A 21342-nucleotide genomic window follows, 5' to 3' on the forward strand; every position below is an offset into this window, starting at 1 on the left:
GAGGCGCACTGACAACAAGTCCCAACAAATAAGAAAAGCATGCAAACTGATTGATAACGACTACCAATGCTCGTGGCAGAGAATAATTCTGACCCATGTTATTTCATTCATTGATCACATTGTCGTCAAAAGTGTAAATGTCACAACTATAGTAAAATTGATTTCATACTAAATCACATTAAGGCAAAGTTGTCTCCCAGCACGAACCATGTTTGTTACACTACCAACAACTAGAATAAACATCATACAATCAAGAAACCCATTCTGCAACACCGTACATTTCTGAAATATTTCTTAAAGCTAAAATAAATTATAACATTACACATTAGAAACACTGTAGAAAATATCATCTATGAGCAAGAGAGAAAGGGGAAGGAGTACTTAAAATGAACCCAAAGCAGAGATCTAGGTACATGAAAAGCCATGTCTTGTCCTTATTTATTGATGTTGCTTTCTGAAAAAAAACATCCCTCCTCCATATCTACGCCCCCTCCTGCTACTACTCATACTCCCCATCGTCGATTGTCCCTGGTTTTCTCCCCTTCCCTGGAGGAATGCAACAACGATAATATAAAGTTGGTTCAACAACTGAGGTAAAAAAGATGACATTTGGCAGACCAACTGGTGCTCAGTCTTTGCGACCCTAACTTCTGCGAGAAAATTCTCACTGAGCTCTCTAAGGCAATAATTGTACCGTTTACTTTATCTAGTTAAAGCCCCTCTCGACTAAATAGTTGGCCTTCCTAAACCACATGTGAGGTTTGTTGCAAAATTTGGGCCAAAATAATGGTAAAATATGTGCCTTAGGCCTACTTGCATTGAATGTTACTTTGTATGCTCGGTTTTATTTGGTTCAGATTAATATCACTCAAAATAGGGCTTTAGATATGTCGTCGTTCGGACAAAGAGGTTGGATGTACCGGTTATATCATGGTTTAGTGGAAGAATTGGCCAAAATTGATGGAAATTGAATAGCATTGCTTCACATTTAGTGTTTAGTCTATATAAGTAGTGCAACTACCGCTCCTTATGTTTTATTTGACAATTCGTTTATTAATTTTATGGTATGGTTTAAATGGTAAAATCATATTTAGTCCCACAAGGAAATAACAAGAATTCCAGTCCCTAAATACGTTATCTTATATATAGTTTATAGAAGGAATTTAGGTACTAGTTAAAAAGCTAGATAGTGCAATAATTTCCTTTCCCTTGAGAGGATGATGAAATGGGACAAAAACATATGATCCAAAAAAAAACGGATCGTAGATCTTGTCTTCTAATTCACAATGGGTGGCGACCATCCATCATCTCCTTCATGGGACATCCTAGGTGAATGGACCGAGAACAAATAGAGAAAAACCATTATACACAACATATTTTGGAAAGATGTTAGTCCCACAGAAACACACGGTCCAAAAAAGAGGATCGTATATCTCGTCTTCCAATTCACTTTTGGTGGCGACCATGCATCAACCCCTTCATGGGACCTCCTCGGTGAATGAATCGATAACATATCAAGCGTCACGACGGTGGCATGGGGAGAACAGAGGATTATGGATGCAATCTTGCGACATTTACTTCAATGGGCCAAAATGAATTTTGGTAGCATTATAGCCAAGTATCAAGACTCACCATGAGATAGTCATTGAATGTCCTATTTTCTAGCACACCGGAAGGCCTTATCTTATGCACTGCACGACCCCTACACCGGAGAGAAGAAGAAAATTACATTGGCACTACTTGATAAGTATGGGCGTGAAAAAATATCACAACAACGGGAATGACAACATGTACAAACCTAGGATGATCAAACAGCCTAAGGTAACACTGGATAATGCACTTCAGCAACCTTGCCAAAGGCCAGTCATCTTGTGAGGAAACCATTTTTTGTAAAGCAAAAGCCATAGCATAGAAAGGACCGTCACAATAGTAGGGCAAACCAACTTTGTTTGGCAGAAGATTTAAGAGAATGAAAGTGGACACCTGCAAAATGAGTAGGCAATGGTCATACATATTAGCAAAATGATGTTCATTCGTATGGGGCTCATTTCTAGGATTTTCTTCTACTTTGCACCTTCAACAAAGAGACATGCTCATGATACTTAACTTGTGTGGATTATTATAAGCAAAATAGGTGTTATGAGGAAAATAACAATGTTGCGTATAATAGTCGTTGAGATAACATGGTAGAAGTATATCTGCTACGAAAAGCAGCCGGATAGTTTCCATTAAAAATAGTACAGATAGTTATTGCAACTTCAAGTTACAAGTTAACTGCATATACTTTGCGTGGTAGCGACCCATTCCATGGAAGTCAATGGCTCAATTTGGCTCAGGTTGGGGGGGGGGGGGGGGGCGGGCGGTAAAAACAGTCTAGTCCTGATTGTGAAAATCTGCAACCACAGTTGATTCCCTGGAATCCAAACCATAACTGATTCCGAGGAATCTGTAGCCCAAACAAAAGGTGGACTTAAGCTTCTAGGCTATATTGGGCAAAATGTGTTCATATATGCTTGTAAATCAGTAAAGTTGTTATATAAGTTCAAAATTATATTAAATTATCTTTTCACTTGCCATGGTATCCCATGGGGATGGCATGCTGGTGGGTGTAAGAACGGGGGAGAAGTCTTCCTTATAAATCATTTGTGTTGAGCATAAGCAACATATATTTTATATTAGAGTACATGTGTCTAGCTACATACGGTTTTTGAAGGCTCATTGGCTATCTCCATGATCTTCATGCACAAAGGAATGGTTTTAGATTCGGGCAAATAAACAATAGCTTCTGTATTCTCATCCTGCATGTGCATATCATGAAGAAAAGCAACTAAATCTCATTTGCAGAACTAACATTGATAAAACAAAAAATAGATGTTCAAAATATTATGACATATTTGAAGAAAATGAATGGGAACCTTGAGGATAATATGCAACAAAACAAATTTATTTTTTCAAGCTTTGTTGGGAAATATATGGTGCCGTAAATTTGCCTTCTAGATGCACCAACACATAGTATTACTAACTTACCCTTTTTTGCAGGCACTAAAAAGAGAACATTGAGTAAAAGTAGTGATGATATTGTGGAGAAATGCCCGAGATGCAGGAGTGAGTTAGTCAGGCCCTGTTTGTTTAAAAAGTCCTAGGACTTTTTTTAGTCCCAAATAAAATGTCCCTAGTCCCTACCTGTTTGGTTCCAAGGACTAAACATGGACTAGAGGTTATTAAATGACATGCTAAAAGGCCATGTTACCCCTAGTAATGGCGGGAAAAGGATACGGTGCAGTGCGGGGCAGGGGCAACTGTTGGAAAAAGTCCCAAAAAGACTCTCCCTCAGGGTCTTCTTTCTTTAGTGCCAAATGCCCACTTTTAGTCCCTAAATGTCCCTCATGGTTGGTTTAGATGGGACTAAAAGGGACTTTTTTTAGTCCCTGCACCAAAAAGTCCCTATAAACAAACACCCTCTTAGACGTGTTGGAAAAGGACAGTAACACCAGGTTCAACACGTTTATAGGAGTTAGGACGTCACATTAAAAACGACCTGTAAGAACCCAAACATCCATTATATATGGAAACCATGTATTTCATAATTAATCATTAAAAAATCCTCTCTATTTGATACATATCATCTTGTCTAATTCTCTCCCATCTCAATCAACGCTACCCTCTCCATCCCAATACACACAAAAACAATAGACCCTAATCTTATACCCTTTAAATCCATGTCATTTAGATTCTTATCAATGTAATTTGTTCCAATAAGAACCAAGTTCCTAAACATATGACGGTGAGTTAATATTTCAAATTTATCAATTGAGAACTATATTATTTGGTGACAACCTGACCATATTGTCTATGTCTGTATCAGCTAATTTGAAGGTGATATAATGCGTTCACTGCATTGTGCTAAAAACATAAAACAAATACTAGGACAATGCCCGTGCATTGCTATGGGAGCCAAGAAAATTCACATTTACAATAGAATATAGCTTATTGAAATAATGCAAAGCATTGGATTTCTGACTATTTAGTAGGTCCATGTGTGCAACCCAAGCTGAAGCATGTGACACAAATAATGGACATGTGAGCAACAACTATTGCAACTATGTGAGCACATAATGTAGCAATGTAAAAGAAAATTCGTTTTCTAAAGACTAACCTCGGGGGACAATGACCGTAACGGCCGAGGATGGGAAGGGCAAGAAAAGTGGCAAGTAAAATTGGCTCAAACAACAAGACTGGATCAACATTCCATCATGCAACCACCGTCAAGACCCTTCATCTACTTCCAAGGAAACCGTCAGACCTGAACCAAGCGCACTCTATCGTCGAACATCTACTTTGACACACCTCATAAGTAGCATGCAATAGGCCCGGACGGCATCATCTTTGTGGCTCATTGGTCGGGGTTGAGCTCTTTCACACTACTTCAAGCGACCGACGGGTATCCTACTCGATCTTTTTTCACAAGTACATGAAACTAAAATGGCATCATTTATCAATAAGACAACATATAACTTACAGCCTAATCTATTGACGCTTTAGCCTTTTAAATATTATGTCTCTATTTGTTATTGGGGATAAATAGTTTTTATGCCCTAAGTTGTGCCCCACTTGGTTGTTTTACCCCTAATTTCGAAAAGCCACCGGTTCTGTCCAAGTCACTTCGCTCCTCTTATGTGCTAGCCATTTGATTGTTTGACTGTTAGTTTGAAAAATTCATAAGTAATTCATACTAAATTAGAAAAATGCAAATAAGATATCAACATGTTCGAAAAAACATCACCTATATTTCAGTGTCATTTTCAATCATGATAGAAGTGTTGGAAAGTGCCCATCTGAATTTTAGCTGTTATGATACCACCATGAATAGTAAAATGTAAACAAATTTGAAAAATTTGAAAACAAATTTGGTTGCAAAGAATGACAAATGTTTTAAGTGCTTGCCAATTTCATTAGAGGATGACATTCGTGGAAGTCGTGGCAAAAAAAATCTATTTTGGAATGCTGATTGTTCTTTTTCCACGACTTCCACGAATGTCATTCCCAGATGAAACTTGGTAAGCACTTAAAACATTTGTCATTCTTTGCCACTTGGTTAACATTGAATAAGTTTGCATTATTTCTCTATGGATCATTTTCCCATTCACGATGATAGTTCTTAGTTTCTTACAACAAATCAATCAAATGATAATTAAATCTTGATTAAAAATCATCACACAAGATGACAAGAGATAAAACAGGAGCTCCTTCGGCCATGGCTCTAGTACAATCATGTACCTGCACCAATCTTGCCATATCCACCTGTGACCATGAGGAGGCCGCTGAACAGAGTAATGCTGTAGGGCTAAAACTGCAGGTCGGTCTTTGGCACGACCTTGTCATCCTGAAATGATGACGACCATGTGTGTGTTAAATAGAATCACAACACAGTAGTTTTCTTTCAAAAGAGATGTACCTAATTTCCTCCTGTGACAACTGCAGGTTTATGTTGGATCGCCATGCATTTTGTTTCTAGGAAAATACCAGTTAGTGCAAGATTTCTAGGTTTGCCAAAGTCTTTCATGATGGCAGCAATCTCCAAAGGGTTGAACCGTAGCATCAAGTAGAAAACAAGCAAAACTTCAGAAACTACACGACGTGCGCTAACTATCAGTACCTAGGTGGTACAAAACCTTACATCAATCCATCAGTCTATTATATTAGCTCTAGGAAATTTCCCATAAATTTGTGGCGCTTAATGCTAGTACCTAGGTCGCACAAAGTGGGAACACTATCTTCATAAAATAAATTGGAAGAGAAGATTTGGAGTGTAATACACATGCTACATGCATGGTAACAATTGGAACCAATAAAAGATTGATGGATTAACGCACGATTCATTCTACCCTCGTTGCAATATATGTAAAGCAAAAAGGAACACATAGATAGACCGTAGTTAGAGTCAGCACGGTACATAAATTATCTTAACCTTTTGTCCTTGTAAAACAAAGGACATACAATAGTTCATATGCCATTCACCTAACAAAATCTAATTATATGATCGATAGTGCACAATAGTTCACAAATGACTTCCAAATAATTTCAAATGGCGAACTAAGACATACCTCTGAGATAATCATGTGCTCTTTGGGAAAAAAGATCCCACAAAGAAGAATGTATGCAACCACACATCATTCAAAATTCGTGCAGGGATCCAACTTCCATGGCAGCCTGCAAAACATATGTGAGAAAGGCAGCAACATAGAAAACAAGATGATGGAACCAACAAATCTTATCTCAAAGCCTCTATTGAAGAAATGAGCGGAACAATAGGAACAACATGAGGAAAATAGAAGATGAGATAAGGACATGAGAGAGTTGGAGAAAACTAAATAACGAATCGTGCCATCATCCAAAAAGAGTTTCCTCGGGATTATAATCTTTGTTGTAGATGAATTGTGAACAAAGTGTGTATTCCACTCCCACAAGGCTCATAATTGCCTCAACTAAGATGAAAGTAAGCTCACATTAATTTTAAGGCAGATTAGCTAAAAGTGGAAGACCTGGTACAACTTGCATCTGCCCTCTCTATGTACTCATCGATTCCTGAGAATAAAAATTGCACTTTGAGATGAAAATATATTTATCCAACAGATATAGTAAATTTATGCATAGCCAATCAGATATAGTAAATTTATCACTTCAACCGTATTGTTCAGAAATTTTGTGAGAGAATGATAAATAGAATTGTATGATATTCTTCATTTTGCATAACCTTAGCATTTTAGAAACTGTTCGATTCAGGCCTAACATGTTAGGTTTATAGAATTTGTGATAAATGTTAACTAAATTTTATTTATATGCGATGAAGGAAGGTTTATTGAAAGCTCGTGTCTATGAAGGTCAAGTAGTACAGTAGGCCACTCAAAATATACTTGCATCACACAATTACGCTGGAAAAGGAAGAACCCCCATACAACAACTAACCTTCAAACTGGTCATCCTATTATACAGGTTATCGACGGTAGTATTTAATCCTACATTGATCTCCGTCATCACTGAGAATTGATCTCATGGGGGAACTAACCTTCGAGAATGCTAAAATAATTCTTGTTTATTGCAATATTAAGTACCTTATGAAACAATACGATGGTTTTTACCTGGACCATGCAACTATGCCAGTACGATTAACACAAAAATGTTGCTAAACACTAAGGACTAGCATGGCAGGAAGTTACTCCTTGGGATACTAACAAAATTTATATCAACTACTCTAAACAAAAGTTTGGTATCACCACATGGCAAGGGAATGAAATAGCCCACAGAACCAACATAACATACATCATTTAAATATCATACATCATATAATTCACATCGATACACAACCGTCTTGAAGCCTCATGTCGGTCGATATCCGGATGTCACCCCGACCTGATCCGAGCGCTTGGAGCAACTTGCACGCAGATTTAACGTGGCACGAGCGGAGGGATCAACCAAAGAGAATGAAATAGAGGAGAACATCGGAGAGTGGAGCTTTACCTGGGGACTGCACCTAGACACTGCCGTCGTGGCCGAGGACAGCTTGTGGTCATAGATTTGAAGAAGAATAAGGGCCAGCGTGTAGTCTTCGACATGATTCCCCAATGAGCACCGGGCGTGGTCTTCTTCATGGTGATGTCGAGATCCTGATTCGAGCAAGAGGCAGAGAAGAGGGAAGAAGAAGGCTGGTGGTGTCTCATATCTAGGCAGCGGCGATGGGTTGACTAGGGTGGCAGTGCAAGGGATGCGATTAGATGAGGGGCATTGAGATGGGCGGTTCGGGAGCCTTCATATGCGATTGGATGGTAGTTTTTTTGGAACTTCTGCAATTGGATGGAAAGCACCTGCCATCCCTAGAGTACATCTTCGATGGACTGAGGCTCAAGTAACATGCGATAAACGCGCTAATATGAGTGGCCGTACAATCACGCTAATAGGTGTTGGTGTACAATATAAATCATATGAAAAACACAGGGAGAACTATGAAATCCTCCTCCTTTTAATATTATATGGATTTAGCAAAAACATAATTTCTCTGCAAGTTATAAATAAATAAATAAGTAACTATATTTCCCTTCCATGTTATAAATAAATAAATAAGTAACTATATTTCCCTTCCATGTTGGTTGAGTTGTTCCGGTTCAATGTAGAACATGGATGGTAAACCCATTTGAAATTCATGTTGAGGTACATAAGTTAATTGACAATGCATTGCATATTATGTGAAACAAGCTAGGTTTTCCTATCTAGTTTAAGGCCATGTAAGAAATTTAAACTTCTAGTGTTCGAAGCACGAGTTACCTTTACTAGAGTGCCAAGGGCACCCAAAGTGGTGAGCCGCAAACACTCAAAAGGTTGTGCCTTGTCGATGGTAGGCAAGAATGGGTATAGGTACAATGGAATATCAGCTGAAATACCAATTGTTAAATAACAAATCATTGATAAAAAGATCAAAAAACTAAAGGTTTATAAAAGTGAAAAACCTTTTGTGGATCTATATCGTTTTGAGAACTATGCCATATATGAAAGTGTTACAAATCAACTACTAAGATAGTAGCTAGCCAAAATATTTAGCCAATATGTATGATAACTGACAAAGCACGCCAACAATGCATTGAAATCTAATACATGAAGTGGTTCCCATTACCTTATATGAAAGGGCTTCTCGTGTCAGGGTGTGATGCAATGACTTGCAATAACAAATATAAATAGAAGAGGTTAAAGAAATATGTTACAAAATTATTGTGTGAAGTTCAAGGTAATTAAGAACACATATGCATTAAAACCTTTGCAGAACATTAAACCATGATCTGCTAGATCCACGAAATCAAATATTCTTCCATTGTGCTTTTATTTTTTCCGAAGTGCATAGCTTAAAAAGTGCAAGCACATTGCAGACTCGGGTTGATGCAGCCAACATTAGAGTTGGAGGTGAAAGTGCAGGGTACATTCTTACAATCTTCTATTTATGTTTCAAGTAGCCAAATAGACCAGTGAGAAAAACTAAGATTGGAGATTTAAAGTGTAATAATAACTGGTACTATCACTTTCTACAAGAAGACTGAATATGACCAATAATGACCAACTACCATATCAAACTGTTGTTTTATAAATAGGATGAAAGGTTCAAAACCTTGTTTTTTGTGGTTTCATGCATTCTCATACTAAATTCATAAATATAGAAGGAGCAAATGATTATCACATACCTGGACCAATGCGGAAATTGTGTCGTATGAGTACCACAACAAAGGAGCTAGATTATTAGATTACTCATAAGAAACCATGAAAAACAAATCATCTATGAGCAAGGGAGAAAGTGAGAGGAGTACGTAAATTGAACCCGGAGCAGACTATCTAGGTACATGAAATATCCTATGTGGGCCTTGCTTATAGATGCTGCTATCTGGAATGTAAAACCATCCTTCCTACATCTCCACATCCCCTCCTCATCCTCACCCTACTCCTCCTCCTCCTCCTTCTCCATGTCCCTGGTTTTCTCTGCCTCTCTTGTGGTGAAGGATCAGAAGATGAAACTTGTAGAAAACTGGTGCTCAATATATGCGACCCTAACAAATGAAAAAAAATCCCTCACTATGCTCTCTAAGGTACTCCTTGTACATCATTTTCTTTTGATGGCTAACGTCCCCCTCTAGAGCAAACATTTGGCCTTCCTGAAGCACAAGTGAAGTTCATTGTGAATTTTGGCCCAAAATGGTGTTAAGATGTGCTTTTGGGCCCTGTTCGCATTGAATTAAATTTTATGGGATCTCTGTTATTTGTTTTAGTATATTTAACAAAAAATAGGCCCTTAGTTATGCCTTCCTTTTGCAAGCGAGGTTGGATGGTCGATCCTCGTGATTTGGTGGAAGAATTGGCTGAAATCGGTGAGAATTAGTTATCATTGCTCTGTCGTCGATTCTTAGTCTATGAAGGGTGCAAATATTTATCCCGTTTATTTTATTTTGGGATTCATGATTAGATTGCATGACATGTTTTAAATGATAGAAATCTTGTTGTTCCACATGGAAATGACGATCATATCAATCCTTAAATATATTATTTCATTGATAGTGTATAGTAACAATTATTTAATAGTTAAGCAGGTGCATAGCGATCATTTCTTATGAGGGGGTGATTGGGTGGGAAACAACACCACCCAATCCGAGAAAACATTATTGGAGATCTCTCCCTCAAATCACCTGTGGCGACGGTCATGCATCCGTCACTTGATGGGACCTCCTAGGTGAATGGAATGAGAAAATAATAGAGAAAGGAAATTATAATTTTTTTTTGCTAAAGCCGGTCCCACTATATATTTGTATGACCAAAGGAGTAAAATTTCATCAAAAGTGTAAATGACATAAAACTGATTCCACACAAAATAAGAGTCATCCAAAGTTCTTTCGCAACACGAACCATGTTTGTTACACTATGAAAATAATTACAATAAACATCATACAATTAAGTATAGCCAGTATGCAGCACTGCACATTCCCGAAATTCTTCTAAAAGCTAAAAAAATTATTACGTAACTCAAAACAAACCATGGAGAAGGTATCATCTATGAGAAACAGAGAGAAGGTGTGCAGTACCTAAAGTTAACCTGCTATTGCGGCCTTGTTTATTCATGTTGCTTTATGAAATGAAAAATCAACCCTCATCCATCTCCACACCCCTCCTACTACTCATACTAATCCTCCTTGGTTTCTTGATTTTTCTCCTCTTCTCTTCCGGGAGGTAGCAAAGACAATATAAAGTTGGTGCAAGCATCGATTGGCAAAAATATTTCATTGGCACAAGAAGTCGTGCTCAATCTTTGCGATCCTAAGATACGTGAGAAATCCTTCACTAGGCTCTATAAGGTACTCCTACATCCTTTACTTTGTGTGATTATAATCCCCTCTTGAGTAAAGAATTGGCCTTCCAAAATCACAAGTGAGGTTTGTTGTGAATTTTGGCCCAAAATAGTGGTACAAATTATGCCTTAGTCCCGATTTGCGTTGTGCTCCCTGTTTTTTCGCTCAAAGTAATTTCACTCCAAATATGGCCATGGATAATTCTTCTTTTGGCCCAGGGTATTAGATACCTTAGTTCCTATGATTTGGTGGAAGAATAGTCCCAAATCAGAGCATTGCTCAATAATCAATTCTTTGTCTATCACTACAACAAATATGTCAACTTATGACCTTCTGCCAGTGACCCTGGAAGAAATGGTCGTAATTCTACGACCATTCTAGACCAATTTGTCGCAAGCTGTTCGGAGGGCTCCAAACCCTAAACTATAACAACCATTGTGGTCAGAAAGGTCGTAATTTCCTTACATGAAATGGTCATAAAGCAGACATTACTAGTCCGCTGCCTTATTTGTAGCTGATCATGACTAATATAGATGGTCATAACCTTGTAAATTGTGGTGGGTTGCTATGACTGGGCGCCACCACATTAATTTTGCCTATGTGTCATGTCCATGTGTCAAATTTTTCCCTAGGTTGTGAAGCAACCTATATTTCTGTTATTCCCAAAATTCCCCAAAAAAATCTCATAAATTCTTTGGGTCATATGTTTATCAAATATGTAAAAAAACCTTCCATGCCTCGTTCAAAAATAATTCAACAATATTCATTTTCCTATTTTGTTCAAAACAACACTTTGTGAAGGAAGTGCTTTTTATATATTCTGGATTGCCCTCAAAATTTTTGGGCACTCTTTCCTATAAAAATCATTGCCTCATGATATAATTTAGTTCCATTTTCCCAGTAAATCTTCCTTGGCAATTTTCCAAAGTTTTCGTCCACCTAGAACCTTTCTAAAAGAAGTACTAGCCATGCATATCCTAATGAGTTGAATTTTTGCCACATATTCTATATGCCCATATCATAGCTCTCCACAAAATTTTAGCCCAATCTAACACTCCATGAGAGATCGCCATCCAATATTTGTTTCTCGTAATATTTTCAGTTTGTGAAGCAATTATATTTTATATTGCTTTATAATTATTGAAAATTTACTAGGACATGACCCTTCCATAGAATCCCCCTCAACCAAATTTTAGCTCATTTAATTTAACCGTTTTCCCTCAATACTTTTCCTAATTTTCTGTTCAATGGAGAGCATTGTGAAGGGAGTACCATTTTTGTATATCCAAATGACATGAAATTTATACAGTTCCTTCATATGCCCAAATTTTCACCCTCCTCCAAATTGCAGCTCAGTCAAATCATCTATGTGAGCCCAGGTTCAATTTCTATTTTATGGCCAGATTGGCACATTGCAAAGCAAGTGTTATCTAGACCCTCCTATTACCCTCAAACTTTTTGGGCACTCTTCCATACCCAAATCATTGCCACATGATAATATTCAGCTCCATTTTCTTGGTAAATCTTCCTCAGAAAATTTCCAAAGTTTCTATCTAGAGAGAAGCTTTGTGAAGTAAGTACTATCTAGGCTTATCCATATGATCTGAAATTTTACCAGGGCATGAACATACCTACGTAACTTACCTACACCAAATTTGAGATCATTTCATTTATCCAATTTCTCTCACTATTTTCCTAAGTTTCTTTCCAGAGAAGAGCATTGTGAAGTAAGTACCACATTGGCATGTCCAAATGGTATCATTTTTTTACAGTACTTTCCTATGCCCAAATAACCATCCTCCACCAAATTTCAGCTCAATCCATTCATTATTTTGAACCCAGCTTCAACATTCATATTTATGTCTAGTGTGGGACTTTGCAAAGCAAGTACCACCTAGGATCCTCCATTTGAGCTGAAAATTTGTGAAGACAGTCTTCTTAGTAGAAGATCATCCTCAGCCAAAACTCACACCAATTGGCCATGTGCATTTCTCATACCGCTAATCAAACACTTGGCTGTTAATTCATATTTGAGCATAGTTTGGTCTCCTCGTGAGAATCTTCTATTGTCATTTTCTTCCTAGCACCTACCTGGGGAGTTCCCAGCCCACTAGACATGCCTAGGCCGCCCAGAACACATGTCAATGCCACAGTCACGCGGCGTGCATGCGAGTTATGCGCTCAGGAGTTGGGTCCCTCGGCTACCGTCCAAACATCAATGTATCGCCACCAAACCATGTATTTCTAATTAAATAGATACTTATCTAACTAGAAATTATTTAAAAAAAATAAAGAGCAAACTACAAGGCAACTGCAGTTCAAATTTGACCCGTTTCCTGCTGAACAGGCATAAATTTGTCTTTTTCACGAGAGGTGGATAAAAGCTTCGTACACCCAACTATTTTGTCAATTGTGCATTAAATATGTCCTAGTATTCTATAAAATTGATTTGTTACAACCTTGCAAAAAATATATGGTAGGTCCTTCACAAAAAAACCTCATTTTGGGCACTCAAAAAATGGAAAATGATTTTTTTCATCCAAAGAAAATGAAAACTTCGTTAGGCAACATTGGTTGCTATTCCAATATGCACCCTTGCGCACAATATGAGATCATTTGAACAAACTATGCCATGAATGTGGCCATAAGATTGACCATTTGGCTTGAAAGCAATTGATCTCCACACATGATAGCTCGTTTCTGAGAACACTTTTTAAAAATAATTATCATATTACAAGTTTATTATTTTTCTTGGTATCTTGGCCACATATAATGACACAATATGAAGGTTTTCAATTTTTTTTGGAATTTTTCATACCCATTTCAAAATGCGGTCAAAACGGCAGGCATGACAGTTCCTAGCTAGTGGTTGAATCTGGAAAAACCGTTGGTGTTTATCTGATTAAATAGATACTATTGTACCTAAAAATGATTTGTGGGAAAAATAAATAGCAAACTATGAGGCAGCTGCAGTTCAAATTTGACCCGCTTCGAACTGAATCGACAGAAATTTGTCTTGGTCAATTGTGCATTAACTATGGCCTACTATTTTAGAAAATTGATTTGGTCTAATTTTGCAAAAATTATTTGGTAGGTTCTTCACAAAAAAACCTCATTTTTGTCACTCGAAAAATGGAAAATGATTTTTTTGTGCAAAGAAAATGAATACTTCCTTAGTCAACATTGTTTTCCATTCCAATATGCACCCTTGTGCACAATATGAGATAATTTGAACAAACTATGCCATGAATGTGCCATAAGATTGATCATTTTGGTTTGAAAGCCATGAATCTTCATAGATGAGATAGCTCGTTTTTGTAAGTGCATCTACTGCCCCTTAGTGATTTTGGTGTATTGAAGACTTATAGGTTAAGGGACTAATGCGTTTGTGAGTATACACAGGTCTATAAGTCTATGAGGAGTTTGATATTTACAGAGAAAGTCGACCCCTAAAAATTAAGTTCTTCAACTGAAGACTTTGATATTCTGAAGACTTTCTGGAGACTTTGAAAGTGAAGAAATTGGTGTGACCTTGAAGACTTGGTATTCATTTGTGGAACATGAAGCGTGAAGACTTTTGTTTTCGTAGTTTCATTTTCTCTTTCTTGAGTCATAGGAAACACCGTACTGTTAAAGGGGGTCGAGGAAATACTAAGGAAAAATTTCCATGTGATGCTCAACTCAAAATCCTACACCTACCAATCCCTTCGAGTGAAGCCTTTGGAAATCTCATACAGTTCAGTCACTTTCTTCAGTGACAGAGACGAAGTTCTTCTGGTCGCTGATGAATTTGTTCTGACTGAGGAGTTAGGAATTCGTCAGTGCGAATTACCTACACAGTGAGGAACATGATAGCCCTGAGGAATTTGAGAGTCAAATTTCCGACCGTTGCTGTGCTGCGCGCCAGCTGTCCCAAAATATCTTATCCACCTAACGGTCATATCATTGAGGGGCATTTATGTCTTATCATGTCGGGCTGCTCCCTAGGCTATAAATAGCCGCCCCCTACAACCACTAGCTGGTTGGCTGCTCCGAGAGAACTTGACACTTGTCATTTGAGAGCAACCCATCCTCCGAGGACTTTGAGCGAAAATCATCGAGTGAGGAAAACCCAAAACCAAACCCCTACAAACCCAAAGTGATTGAGCATCACTGAAGAAATTGATCCTGCGTGGATCCGACGCTTGTTACCTTTGAAGACTGTGCTTCTTCCAGACGGTTAGGCGTCAAGGTCTAGAGCATCCAAGAGGAATTGTGGATCGCCGAGTGACCAAGTCTGTGAAGGTTTGGAAGTCGCCTGAAGACTTACCACGAGTGATTGGACGAGGTCTGTGTGACCTTAGTTCAAGGAGAATACGGTGAGGACTGGGTGTCCTGAGCTGCGTGCTCAGCGACTGGGTGTCCGGGACTGTGTGTCCTCGAGTTTAAATACTCAGCCGCTCCAACCAGACGTACAACTGAGACAGCAGTTGGAACTGGTCTACCAAATCATTGTCTTCACCAACCTAACTGGTTCTATTTCCTCAACCCTTTCATTTCCTCATTACTGTGTTGAGTGTTTGTTCATATCTGTGTTTGAAGACTTTGACTGAAGACTTTCTCAATTTCCTCAGTTCAATTTCTTCAGTCTGTTTGTCTTCATCTTGTGTTATCCTGTGATTACGCTTTCTGTACTCTGTGCTAGTCTTCATTTCATCATGATGACCATGCTTGTATTCTGTTATGCTTACTTCTGAGTACTTATTCCGCTGCTAATAGTTCTTCGCTAAGGAATTTCCTCACCGGCAAATTCCTCAGTGAAGAATTCATAAAAATCGCCTATTCACCCCCCTCTAGTCGACATAACGCACTTTCAATTGGTATCAGAGCAAGGTACTCCCTTGTTCTGTGTGATTTTGGTTTAACCGCCTGGAGTTTTAGTTATGTCGACCGCAGGTATGATCAAGGTCTCGGCTGGGTGTCCTACCTTTGATGGGACGGACTACCCCTACTGGAAAAACAAGATGCGAATGCATCTCGAGGCAATTGACAACGATCTCTGGTATGTTGTGGAAAATGGTGTTCCCTCTGTCTCACCCTCACTGAACGCTACCGATGTGAAGAGATTCAAGCAACTCGATTCTCAAGCGAAGAATATCATATGTGGCCATCTGAGTAAAGGACAGTATGGAAGAGTGAGTGCTTTGGAAACTGCTAAGCTTATCTGGGATAGGCTGTCCAAAGTGAATGAAGGAGTCTCAACTCAGCGTGACTCTCGAGTTGATGTTCTTCGGAATCTCTTCAACCGCTTCAAAAGACTCGACAATGAAAATGTCCAACAAACCTTTGATCGCCTCACTGACATCTCAAATGAGCTTCAAGCCCTCGGTGCCACTGACATCACTGACCATGAGGTGGTGAAGAAACTGTTGAGATCACTTGATTCCTCATTTGATACTCTGGGTCTGATGATACAAGAACGGGCTGACTACAAGTCTCTTGATCCTGCCGATATCCTCGAAAGGCTAAATACTCACGAGTTCCAGCTTGCTGAAAAGAGAGATCTCTATGGTTCGAGCTATGGCAAACCACGTGCCCTGAAGGCCAAGGTTGTGTCTGAGTCTGAATGTGAGGATTCTGGTAGTAGCCTTGGTGATCCTGAAGAATTGAGCCAGGAGCTAGCACTGCTCGTGAAGAAATTCCAGAAGTTCTCAAGACGTGGTCGCTTTGGAAAATCCTCAAGAAGCAGTGATTCCTCATCAAGTGACTATAAGAGAAGGCTGTGCCACAAATGCAAGAAACCTGGTCATTATATTCAAGATTGTCCTCAGTGGGAAAAGGAATTGAAGAAGAAGAAATACAAGGATTACAGTTCTGATGATGCGAAGAAGAAGAAGAAATCGTCAAAATCTTCGTCATCAAAATCCTCGAAGTCTTCATCTCACAAGAAGAGCAGCTCCAAGAAGGCTCGGGCATTCATTGGCAAGGAAATGGACTCTGAAGCTGAATCTGAGGAACATGAGGAAGAGGAGGCGTCTGAAGAATCCGAATCTGGTGTGGCGAGTCTGGCCTTCGCTACTGCTTTCGTTAGCAAGTCCATCTTCAACACTGAAGAAACTGACCCCACCGACAAGCCTGATGAAGATAATGATGACTACGCTCCCACCTATTGCTTCATGGCAAAAGGTGCAAAGGTACTCAAATACACCTCCTCTGAATCTAGTGAAAATGAATCTGATGAGGATCTCAAGCCCAGCTACTCTAAACTTGCTAAGATTGCTGTAAAACAACAAAGGGCTTTTGAAAAGGTTCAAAACATGCTAGACAAAAGTGATGATATGTTGGGTGAAGAAATGGATCGCACTAAAGCCCTGACTGAAAATCTTCAGAGACTTCAGTCTAGGTTTGATAACCTTCAAAGTCATCATAACACTCTCTTATCTGATCATGAGAAACTTTCTTATGAATTTCTTCAAAGAAAGCAAGATCTTGAGAAGCTAAGAGTGAGTTATGAAGATCTTCAGAAGGAGCGCGATTCATTACTAGCTCAACAAATCAGCGCTTCTCAGGAAGAATTTGTTCCTCCATGCTTAAAGTGCATTGAACGTGAATCTGCTAATTCTTCACCTGAATGTTCAAATGCTTCAACTGTTACAAATTCTTCACCTGCCTCTGCTATCACTAATTCCTCATCTGAGGACATTGCTAGTATCACTGACGATGCAGGGCTGAAGGAATTGTACATGACAGGCATGTACAAAAGCCTCAAAGGGCATCAGACTCTTTGTGATGTGCTTAAAAAGCAGATCCTCAACAGAAACCCTAGGAAAGAGGGTATTGCCTTTGAGAGGAAACTTAATGCTGATGGAACATATTGGAAGCCTGAGCAGTACCCCAAAACCTCATGGGTTGCTGCAAAGGGACCTCCAGTTGATCCATCTAACTTATCTGGCTTTACATGTGAATCTCCTCATCCTTCTGATGAGTCATTTGACTCCAACTATAAACTGTTCAAAAATCAGAATGGTGAAGTATTTGCTAGATATGTTGGCACTAACTGCAGGAACGGTTCTCCTATGAAGAAAATCTGGGTTCCCAAGAAGTGCCTTGAAAGTCTTCAGGTGAATGTCCTCATGACACCACCAGTGAAGAACAGGAACCCCAGATCAAATTCTTCATATGGATCAAATTCCTCAAATGGATCAAAGTCCTCATATGATTATCATCGTGCTAACAACTCTGTTTCGCAGGGTAGAGCTAAGGGCTATGAATATGTGCATTATTCTTCAAACCATTATGTTCATAAGTCCTCGAAGAATTTCTCTGCTTATTCATATGCTTACCCTAACCCCTCTTATGTGAAACGAAATGGTTTGGCTTCTATGCCACCATTCTCGTATGGTGCTCGCAGAGTGATGAACTCTTTGCCACCCCTTCAGATGTGGGTGGTGAAGAAAAAGAACTAATCTCTTCTGCAGGGTCAGGTCTCCAGACGTGCCTTAACGTCTGAAGAATTTGCTGGGGACCTGACAAAATTGCCTGAAAGGACGCAGGCGAATCATGATGAAATAAACTTTCACACGTCCTCCTACTGCTATATCTGTTTACTGCTTGATGAAATTCATCTGATGAACTTGATATCATATTCTTCATTGATGAAGCATATGAGATTGTAAGTTACACTAATTCATCTGCAGGATGATCAACCCAAAACCACTGAATGGGTCCTCGATAGTGGATGTACAAATCACATGACTGGTGACAAGAATCTTTTGATGGATGCTCCCTTATCACCGTCACATCTGAAGCACATCATCTTTGCTGACAAAGGCAAAAGTCAGGTATTGGGTCTTGGTAAGGTTGCGATCTCTAAGGATAAACACATGGACAAAGTCATGCTTGTTGAGTCCTTAGGATACAACCTCATGTCAGTCTCAATGCTTTGTGATCTTGATATGGTTGTTGTCTTTGGCAAGTATCGCTGTGTTGTGATTATGGAAGCTGACAATTCCAAAGTCTTCGAAGGCTTTAGGAGAGGAGATTTGTATATTGTTGATTTCTCTACAGGACCACAACCAGCCGTGTGTCTACTTGCAAAAGCTTCAGAAGGCTGGCTATGGCATCGACGACTTGGTCACGCAGGCATGAGGAATTTGCACACGCTTGCGAAGAAGAAGCATGTCATTGGCATTGAGAATGTCAAATTCCTCAAGGATCACTTATGCGGAGCCTGTGAAGCTGGAAAAATGACCAAGGCCAAGCATCCAGCGAAGACTATCATGACCACTACTCGTCCATTCGAATTGCTTCACATGGACCTCTTCGGACCTAATCATTACTCAGCAGTCACTAATGATGCATCTCTATATGGTTTTGTCATTGTTGATGATTACTCTCGATATACATGGGTACACATTGTTACTTACAAACATGAAGTGCAGGAAGTCTTCAAACGTTTTTCCTCGAGGGCTTCAACCAACTTTGGTGTGAAGATCAAGCACATCAGAAGTGACAATGGAACTGAGTTCAAGAATTCCGGTCTTGATGACTATCTTGATGAACTTGGTATTACTCATGAGTTATCTGCTCCCTATACTCCTCAGCAAAATGGCGTCGTGGAGCGCAAGAACAGAACTCTTGTTGAGATGGCTCGCACTATGCTTGATGAATACAAAACGCCTCATCGTTTTTGGATTGATGCAATTGATACTGCGTGCCACATCATCAACAGAGTATATCTTCACAAATTCTTCAAGAAGACGGCCTATGAACTCCTCACTGACAAGAAACCCAATGTGAGTTATTTCAAAGTCTTCGGTGCTAAATGTTGGATTAGAGATCCTCACCACAATTCTAAATTTGCACCGAAAGCACATGAAGGTTTTATGCTTGGTTACGGAAAGGACTCGCACACCTACAGAGTCTTCAACATTGTTCTTCACAAGATTGTTGACACTGTAGATGTGCGGTTCGATGAAACTAATGGCTCGCAAAGAGAGCACCTACCTTCTGTGTTAGATGAACCAGCACCTGAGGATTCTATCAAGTTCAAGGCAACTGAGGATGTCATTCCTACTGAAGAATTTGCTGAAGAATTCATTCCAGTTCATGAAGAACATCGAGCTGATACACCTGAAGAAAATGCTGAGGAAAATGGTGCTGAAGAAAATGCTGACCAAACTCCTCAGCGACAACCAGCTCATCCTCGCGTTGCAAAAGAAGTGCAAGTGGAGAAGATCATCGATGACATTAGAGCACCAGGTCCTCTCACACGCTCAAAAGCTTCACATTTATCTAACTTTTGTGGGCACTATGCTTTTGTCTCTATCACAGAGCCCACTAAGGTAGATGAAGCATTTTTGGAGCCGGAGTGGATTCAGGCTATGCAAGAAGAATTACATCAGTTCGAGCTCAACAATGTCTGGGAACTGGTCAAACGTCCAGATCCTTGCAAGCATAATATCATTGGCACAAAGTGGATCTACCGCAACAAGCAAGATGAAAATGGCCTTGTGGTGAGGAATAAGGCACGACTGGTAGCTCAAGGCTACACACAGGTTGAAGGAATTGATTTCGATGAAACTTTTGCACCTGTTGCTAGACTTGAGGCTATTCGCATATTACTTGCTTATGCTAACCATCATGATATCATCTTATATCAAATGGATGTGAAAAGTGCATTCCTCAATGGTAAGCTTGAGGAAGAAGTATATGTTGCTCAACCCCCAGGTTTTGAAGATCCAAAGAATCCTGACAAAGTCTTCAGACTTAATAAGGCCCTCTATGGCCTCAAGCAAGCCCCTCGGGCGTGGTATGATACATTGAAGGAATTCTTCGTGAAGAATGGCTTCACACCCGGTTCACTCGACCCTACTCTCTTTACTAAATCTTATGATGGTGAACTGTTTGTGTGCCAAATATATGTTGATGATATTATCTTTGGCTGTACTGACCAACGTTATAGTGATGAATTTGCCTATATGATGAGTGAAGAATATCAAATGTCTATGATGGGAGAGTTGAAATTCTTCTTAGGTCTTCAAATTCGTCAACAGCGCAATGGCATATTCATATCTCAGGAGAAATACCTCAAAGATGTACTGAGGAAATTCGGCATGCAAGATTGCAAAGGCGTCAAAATTCCTATGCCCACAAATGGCCATCTATGCACTGATGAAAATGGTATTGACTTCGATCACAAGGTATACCGCTCCATGATTGGTTCTTTATTGTACTTATGTGCATCTAGGCCAGATATAATGCTTAGTGTTTGCATGTGTGCCCGATTTCAAGCTGCACCGAAGGAATCACACCATAAGGCTGTGAAGCATATTCTTCGATATCTAGCTCACACACCAACACTAGGATTATGGTACCCCAAGGGCTCTGCTTTTGATCTCATTGGATATTCTGACTCTGACTATGCTGGTGATCGTGTGGACCGCAAGTCAACTTCTGGCACTTGTCATTTCCTCGGACGATCTTTGGT

At 39.4% G+C, this 21342-nt stretch overlaps 1 pseudogene; it reads right to left on the minus strand.

Moving 5' to 3' along the window:
• Positions 1-21342, minus strand: part of LOC123038710 (CCR4-NOT transcription complex subunit 9-like) — a 52938-nt pseudogene that overhangs the window by 1132 nt on the left and 30464 nt on the right.

This window comes from Triticum aestivum, chromosome 2B (genome assembly GCF_018294505.1).
Source record: "Triticum aestivum cultivar Chinese Spring chromosome 2B, IWGSC CS RefSeq v2.1, whole genome shotgun sequence".
Taxonomy (NCBI): domain Eukaryota; kingdom Viridiplantae; phylum Streptophyta; class Magnoliopsida; order Poales; family Poaceae; genus Triticum; species Triticum aestivum.